Source organism: Lagenorhynchus albirostris, chromosome 6, assembly GCF_949774975.1.
Source record: "Lagenorhynchus albirostris chromosome 6, mLagAlb1.1, whole genome shotgun sequence".
Lineage (NCBI taxonomy): Eukaryota > Metazoa > Chordata > Mammalia > Artiodactyla > Delphinidae > Lagenorhynchus > Lagenorhynchus albirostris.
The window spans coordinates 56,919,419-56,928,343 of record NC_083100.1 but is presented as its reverse complement, the minus strand read 5'-3'; positions in this window follow the sequence as shown (position 1 = coordinate 56,928,343).

Below are 8,925 nucleotides of genomic sequence, written 5' to 3'. Positions count from 1 at the left end.
ACTGTTAGCCACTCTCAGCTTAATTATTGTATTACTTATTATTATTGTACCACATACAGCAGACCCTTGGGGAAGGGGTCTTAGTTCTCTTGATAAAGTGGTAGCAAGTTCATCATTCCGAGAGCAGAGGTCTAATGCTAAGCCCATCCACCCACCTGTGGTCCAATAATCAGGCAATGATGAAGGAAGGCCCTCAAGATAAACATCTCTTCTTAAGAGCTAAGATCTGCAAAACCTACTCAAGCTCTTAACAAATACTTTCAATGAGGCACACCTGAATGGGATGTCTTTATCAGAAAATATAATCAAGAATAGATGATAAAAAAAAGAATAGATGATAAATAAATATAAGGAAATATATGACCTTAATGTACGTTTTTTAAATTTCTAGTTGAGAGTAGGGTAGCTTACAAAAATGTTTCACATTTCCTCAGCTGACTTACAGTCAAATCTTTTTGCCTATTAATAGACCAGCTATCCATCTGGCATTTAAATCCCATCTTCTAGGACAGGGGTCCCCAACGCCCAGCATGGGTCTGCGGCCTGTTAGGAACCGGGTCGCACAGCAGGAGGTGAGCGGCGGGTGAGCCAGCAAAGCTCCATCTGCTGCTCCCCATCACTCCCCATCGCTCCCCATCGCTCACATTACCGCCTGAACCATCCCCCCCATCGCTGGCATTACAGCTTGATCCAACACCCCGCCCCTCGTCTGTGGAAAAATTGTCTTCCACGAAACTGGTCCCTGGTGCCAAAAAGGTTGGGGACCACTGTTCTAGGAGACAGGCTGACAAGGTGAGTTTCTTATATTTTCAACTAACGAATATATAGAACAGGTCATTAAAACCATACCCTCAAAGTCAGACTGTATTAAAGCCAAATTACCTTAAATATGGCATGTTTTAGTGTTATCTTCTACATCTTTCTTTAATGTATTATATGCGAATGTTTGTAGCGGCCCATAAGATGTGTATTACAATGGCAGGAGCATTTGATCCCTAAACCAAGAATAAAGTCACAATAGAACCAAAACTCAGATGGGTAGGGGAAAAAAACAGAAATAACTCTGGAAAATACTCAGGGAAGTAAGAAACCCAGAGCTTAAAGCAAACCATAAAACACAGCTTTCTAATTCTGAGATGATAGTGGTGAACATCTGTTTACCAGTTAAATACAATGCCATTTACGTGAGGGAGTACATTTAATGGACAAAGCATTAAGATCATTGAAGGATGACATGTTTTGTTTGCAGTAATGTGTGACTGCACAGCCTTTCCAACCAGCACTCATGTCCAACATAACTGAGGAGCCCAGTGAGCCCCTCCCATTACATCAAATTCTCTCTGTTCAAAGCCTGTGTCTGGCAAAGAAAACGAAGCTGCCCTGGATGTCCATGTTGTGAGTACCAGAACCACAGAGCAAATGGAAGATTCTCCTTGGAGATATTTTATGTGGAGGAGCCACAGAATCTAAAACCATGAAAACTAATAGTTTAATGACTTTGAGTTTTTATAGTTATTTCAATCATCATTTTAAAAAGATAGAGCCAGAGAGAACTTTTCTAAACACCTTGACTAATAAATCGTCAGTGTTTAAACAACAATTACATTATGAAATGGAAATTAGCTGTCATGATCAAGCCATATGGCTAATATAATTGATTGGTTCATATTTTTAAGAGGATGGAAAGCACAACCCAAAGAATAACTAAATAGCTTTTACAAAATTAACTAGAGATGATAAGTTCTATTTTGCTGGGGTTTTTTATGTGAAGAACAGAGAAAAAAATCTTTGTTATCTCTGATTTTGAATAGAACCCATGAATTTAAAAGTTCAACGATTTGATTAATTAAAAAACCCTTCACACAAAGTGGAAATTTTCACATATATAAATAAAAAAATAGATATATATTTATGTGGGGGAAAGAGACATTAAAATGAGAAGCAATACAAATATTCACTTCTATAGTTGACAGCATGAGAAAAAAATAGTTCTGGGTTTTCTCCCTGTTTTAAAAGTACACTTCAGCATATCTGGAGTAACTCTGCACTTATATAATGTTTGACAGTGTTTTATCTGCAGCCCTCCTCTAATACATGACAATTTCCTACATTGATACTGGAGAAACTAAGATGTGTTTACAGAAAAATATCCCTCGGCTTGATGGGGACCTGTCTTGAATTTTAAAGTGGCAAATGGGCACAGTTGTCCCTTCTCATATGAGTGTCCTGAACCCCTTCCCTGAAACTGGGTTGAACCTTTTCTTCTGTTGAGCTCAACCTGAATGAAAATAAGCTCTAATCAGCCTGTAGTGGAAATGTATGTCTTGTGGGGTCTCTCCTCTTTGCTTAGGTTTTGTTGTGGGGGGGTGGTTATTGTTGGTGTTATTGTTTTTAGTGAATTATTGGCTCTATCCTCCTGGGTTGCCAGTGTAAAATGCTTCAAATAGATTATTTCCTTTAACGTTCACAAAGATCCTTTAAAGAAGCATTATTACTATCATCTCCATTTTACAGATGAGGAGATTAAGAATCAAAGAGTGTAGAATCCACTACATTGTGGAGTGGCAGAGGTCAGAAGACAGATTACTTCTAAGCCCGCATTATTTTCACTGGGCTATCTAGAAAGAGAAATTTGTCCATTGCTATTCTTTGCCCTTGGAAATGGGTTTCTGGAAGGTGGGAGGGGCAAATGTTGCCTTAACTTTTAAGACAGGCAGGGGTGGGGGTGGGAAGGAGGGGTTTCACAACAAACAGGGAGCTGAAAGGCACAAACCTGGGACTTTTTTGTGTGTGTGTCTGTGTTGGGTCTTCACTGCTGCGCATGGGCTTTTCTCTGGTTGCTGCGAGCGGGGGCTACTCTTCATTGCAGTGCGTGGGCTTATTGCGGTGGCTTGTCTTGTTGCGGAGCATGGGCTCTAGAGCACACACTCAGTAGTTGTGGCGCATGGGCTTAGCTGTTCCGCCACCTGTGGGATCTTCCCGGACCAGGGCTCGAACCTATGTACCCTGCATTGGCAGGCGGATTCTTAACCCCTGTGCCACCAGGGAAGACTGCAAACCTAGCCCTTTGAGTTATGGAAGTGGAAAGGAATTTTTCTCAAATCGCTTCAGCCAATGCAGGCCTGGCATTTTTAAGCCCACTGGCCTACTTTTGAGCACCCACTCCTCTGCAGCATTTCATATCCACAGATCCTGAGTCCACTGGGTCTCATCCTGCCTGTGTGTTAGTGTAGGAGAGAGAGGATCTTGGGTTGGAGAGAGAGGATCTTGGGTTTGAGCTGAGATGTGCTTTATGGAATGCCTTCTAAAAGCAAGCCCCACACTACTTTTTGTGTGACATGAAATAACTCGTGAAATCCTTAGGACACCCCCCCCTCTGAGGTAGGACTGTTATTTATCCCCATTATACAGAGAAGGACACAAAGAAAGGTCTAGTAACTTACCCAAGGTCTCAGAGCAAATAAATGATGCAGGTGGAGGCGGGAGCTGCAGACTTGCCCAAGGGGTTCCCCGGGGCCCCTCTCAAGCCCACGCTGTTTCACTAGAGCTCTCCGTAGTGCTGGCCTGGATTTGGTACAAGGATCTTAGCGCCGCCACTAATGGTGGGGCAGAAGGCCGAGGGAGGAAGACGGAGGGGGAGGGGGCGCACCCCAGGGGCAGGCGCTCTTTCGAGGACTTGAGCTTCAATAGTCCAAGTCTTCGTTTACTAATGAACTTTAGAAAAGCAGCTAGACGGAGACCCTGGGCGTCGCCAGAGTCCCAACTTCTACTGACACTTTGCCATGCGGTGGAAGGCGCGGGTGGACGCATCTGCCCGCCCACAAAAACGGAGGCCCTTGGGGCTGTGTGACGTTCAGGTCCGCCCATTAGAAAGCGGTGGCGCATTACAGAAAAACCCCTCCAGTGTCCGGCTCTTTGGAAACGTGAGGCCCCGCTCTCCTTAGAGCAACGTCTGAGGGGCCAACACTTCGCAGAAAATCTCCGGATGTTTCCGGGCATCCCCGGGAAAGCTTTTCTAACCTCCAGTCCCCGTTCACGGGTACCAGGCCTGCGGGGCCAGAGGTTGGCGCGTTTACCACCGGGAAAACGTTGCGGGCGCTCCCCGCCCAGCTCCTCGCGGCGCCAGCCCTGCCCCGGGGCTCCTTTTCGGCCCTGCCTGGGCCGCTGCCGAGACCACATCCTCACTCGGCGCCACTGGCCGATACTGCTCCTCCGACCCTCGCTGCGCAACTGAGTCAGTTGCGAAAGGCGCAAAGTCCAGGGCCGCTCCCAACAAGCCCTCGGCTGCCTCTGAGTACACGGCTGCGGACCCAACCTTGACATTCCCTGGTTGCTACAGGATAGGAGCGCGTCTGTGACCTTCTTTAGCTTCTGCTCCTTCAAAGAAAAAGAGAGACAGAACCGAAGGTGGCTGTGGGACCAGGAGTGACCACTGGGCCAAAACCCCACGTTTCTTTTCCTTTCCTTTGTCTTAAAAAAAAAAAAAAATCCTCTGGCCCTACTAGGCCGCTAACGCCAAAGGACAGAGTTGTGCGAGGGATGGGAAGCCCTCGGTGATTTTCGCCGGCGCCGGGAGTCCGGAAGCTAGTAGAAGCCAGCAGGGACGGACCTTCTTCGCGTCGGGAGCACCAGGGTCGGGCCCCGCGGTCTTGTCCCACTTCCGGGCCTGCGAGGCCGTGGCGAGCCAGGCTCGGCCGGCCGGGAAGGGTAGAGACAATCAGGCAGGGCTCTGCGCGCGCCGGGCGCCTGGCCTCGCCGCTGCCCTCGCGATAATGTGAGACCCTTGCAGCGCGAGCCGGCTCCTGCATCCTGACCCGCGCGCACCAGTTGGAGAATGGCCTCTCAGCAGGGCACCTCGCCACTTTTAGGGCCACGTTTCTGAGGGTCTGGGCCTCTATCTTTTCCCCACTCGCCAGCCGCCTTTGTCCCTCAGCTCTCAGAAACCGCGCGGGCCCCCGCGAGCTGGGGAAAGTTCAGGTTTGCGCAGCAAGTGGAGGGCAGAGGTCAAGAGTTCTGCCGGTCACCCGCCAAAGAGGCGGCAGGGACTCCAGGAACACAAATGAGGCCTGCCACTTCTCAATTTTCAAAGTGTGAAAGTTTCTAATGCACAGAGTTCATCTGGGTTCACTCTCCATGATAAACGCCAGCGACCTACTAAGGGGACGCTTGTAGGTAGGACTTCGTTAAGGCCAACCAGGAGCAAGTCTGACTGCAGGCTTTCAGGAGTCTCCTAAGGAGGTCCCTAAATCCTCCGGGGGAAACTAAGGTTTCACAGAAGATTCCAGAAGCTTAAACCTGCACTTGCCTGGCACAGCTGGTGGCCCCAGCCTCCTGGGTAAGCAGCTCTGCCTCACCTGGAACTCTCCCCATGTCCCACCGGTCCCCTTGGATTACTCGCATTGGGCTCCCCAAGGGCAGACAGTCGGGGTCCGCTTCTGCCGGCTCTCAGGATGCTTCCGAGGCGGGGCGAACAGCGCTAGTCCCAGCTTGGGCCCGCCTACCCCCACCCCGCACCTCGGGCCGGGGTGCTTTAAGAATATCTTCCCTTCGCTTGATGGCACGACCGCCCATCCAGCTGTCGTGTCGCTAGCGCCGGCAGCCCCAAGCCCCTGTAGCCCGCTGGGTCTTGCGCACCCGCCCTGTGCGGTCACCAAGCGCAGCCCCAGTCCTGCCTGTACATTTCAAAATCAGCAATGGAGGCTCCGACGGGAAACAGACGTAAGAGTCTCACACACTTGAGAGTGCCCAATACGGATCTCCAGCCCAGCCGGCCTTCCCTCCTGCCTGCAGGCGCCAGGGATGAGAGGAAAAATAACGACAATGGCTATCACTTACTGAACACTGACTTCGTGCCCAGAAAACTTTAAAAGGCTTTATTTTCTCGAACAAGCCTTCCAACAATCCAAATGAAACAAGTCTAATATTATATCCATTTTACAGAAGAGAAAACTGAGATGCAGAGAGGTTAATAGATCAATTACCTGAGCTCCAGCCGGGAAGAGTCCGACATCACGCTGCTTTAATTTTAGAGAGGATGTGGAGATTGTTGGTAAAGGAGGCAGAATGTGGCCTGCAGGACTCCACTGGGCTCCCTGATCCTTTGGTTCTCCCATGTCACCCAGCAACAAACGAAAGGAAGCATTTCCAGGGACTTTGCTGGGGAGAAGGCCGGGCAAGGGAGGCAGGACTCTGCTGAGGACCTCAGCCTAGTGACAGACTCATCTCATCTCATGTGGATTCTAATCTTGGCTCTGTATGTTTTAGTTGTATAACCTTGGGCAAGTTGCTTAACCACTTTCAGCTTCTGTTTTCTCAGCTATAAAATAGGAATAATAGTTCATAATGCATCCTTGTGAGGATTAAATGAAGTAAAAGACTTACTTTTTCCTCTTGTTTTCCCTTCGGTTTCCTCATGCCTAGCGTGGTGCCCAGGCAGGACACAGTGATGCTCATGATAAGGTTTTTTTCTTCTGTTTTGTTTTTCCGGAAGCAGTGCAGGCTGCACCTAGTGTCTCCCACCCATCCTACTGGTTGCCTGACTCGGCCCAGGCACCAGTAGAAGTAGGTGATCCTTTTTCCTTGACCTTAGGCCTGGACCTGGTAAGGCTCTGGGGCAGAGCATTCCACAGATTGGCTTCAGCCTTGGAAGTTCAAAGAGCAGTGGGCAAGGAAGTGTGGCCAAAGGAGGGATTAAGTCCAGGTCCACAGACTCCCCACTCCTTCCTATTAACGGAAACGACTAACACACAGAACTTACTCCAATGACAGGCCCTACCTAGTCTAGTGTGAGCTTTACACATATTAACTCAATCTTCCCAACAATCCATTACAATAGGACTATCCCTATTCTATGGATGAGAAAATTAAGGCACAAAAAGGACCAGTAACTTGCCTGTGGTCATACCACCAATGAGTGACAGAGGGGGGAATTCAAACCACTAGGCTCTACAACCTCTCACTTTTGGGGAGTATCAGCAGTGGAAGGAGAAGAAGACCCTTGCCAGGGGAGCAGGCCAGTTAGAACCTGAGTCTGCAAGATTCCCCCACAGTGCCCTTAGGTTGGGAGGCTTGCAGGTGACAAGGCCCAGAATAGCTGTCCACCCCCAAACCTTATCCTCCCTTCCCTCCCCCACCCCTGCCCCCAGGAGCCACTCCCCACAAGACCTGGAGCCTGCTGCCTGAGAGACCTATCTTCAGATTGCAGCTCTGTCCAGCCTTATCCCCAGCCCTGGACCTACCTTGGGCCTTAGGGTACCTGAGTCTGATGCTGTCCCCACCTGACCTCAGAGCTACTTCATCATCAATCTGTTACTGTCCTAGGGGACTCTCTGCGTCCAGGTCTTTCAACTCCATGTGCCTAAGTCTCTTTTCTCTGCTTGGAATGCTGGTCAAATTTCTAGGAAACCTCTGTCCTCTACCCCCTCATCCCATTTTCTCTCATCTGGAGACCGCCTGGGACAACAAGACCTGTGCAGTCTCCAGACCATTTCTTTTACATTTCAGGACAGGGAGGGAGTGGGTAGAAGGTTGTTTCTTGATGGATTGAAGGCTGCAGAGAATTTGGGGCTCTGGATGGTGGATGTGGGGAGAACCAGGCCCAGAGGAAAGCCCAGCACCCCTCAACCCCCAGTCCCTTCGAAACCCCCCTCACAGCACCCCAGTTGGGGACCACACCCAACTGAACCCTGAGTGTAAGTTACTGCCTCTGGGGAGCCCCTCCATCCCTTGCCCTCCGATTAAGGGTGACAGTTAAGGCAGATGTTTCCTGACCCAGACTTTACTCGCCACCAACCCCCCCCCAATCCCTCCCATTAGCAGCCCTGGGCACTTCAGGAGCCTTTGGCCCCTTCTCCATCCCCATCATTTATTCATTTGTTCAGTCAACGTTTACTGAGCTTCTGTTCTGTGCAGATCCCAAGCTAAGAACCCAACACTTGCCCTGCCTGGACATCCAAGTCCAAGGGAGGAGAACACAGGAGTCTCTGAGGTGAGGAGAGGAAGAAATCAAAGAAGGTGAGGTGGCAGAGGAGGTAACTCCAGGGTGAATAGGAGTTGGGGGGCCCGAGAAGCTGATTGGGGTGTTCCTAAATGACCCTCTAGACCTAACTTCCACATGGCCTCTCTCTGGACAGCCTGGTGGTCAGGGAGGAGGTGGGTGGGGCTGGGAGCCCCCTGAGCACTTTCCTGAATTGGTCACTTCACTTTCCCCTGGGAGCCTCCTGCAATTGGGCCAGCAGAGCTCTGTCCGCAATGCAATCAGAGGTAGCCTGTCCTGGAGCTGGACAGACGTTGCCTGCCCCTCACAATTCCTGGGCTCAGGCATCTGAGTGGTGGTGATCAACTTTTACAAGGCACCAGCCCCCGCCCCAGGTGACTGGGACAGTCAGCAGGGGGGTGACAAGCCTTGGCGGAATGAATGGGAGGGGGGGTCATACAGCTGAAGGCTAAGTGCAAGCAGTCGCTGCGGAGACTGCAGCCTTGAAGTTTTTTTCCCTTCATTCCGGTCTCATTCGCGTCTCCTAGCTTGGTTCCTCGTTCGAACCCATTTGGAAACCGCAGGAACAACGTTTCCCTAGGTTAGCGCCGGCGGCGGCGAACCACTCGTGGCTCCTCCTCCAGAGGCTCCGTCTCCCTCTCGAGGAGAGTAAGGAGGAGCGAGACCCAGCTGGGCGTCACCCCCCCCCAACCCCTGCAGCAGGTTTGGAGACCCCGCCCCTGTGGAGCTGTCTTCCCCAGCGCTGGGCTTTACTCCCCGCCCCCGGCTGCCCTTGCAGAAACCCCGGGCCACCCTTAGCTGCCTTCTCGCCTGGTCCTCCTGCTCCGTGTGCGAAACGGAGCGGAGAATGTCCGAGTGGGCATCTTCCGGCCGCGGAGTCCCCCGGGCCGAGCGCCCTGCCAGGGCTGAACCTGAGAAAGCAGAAGTTC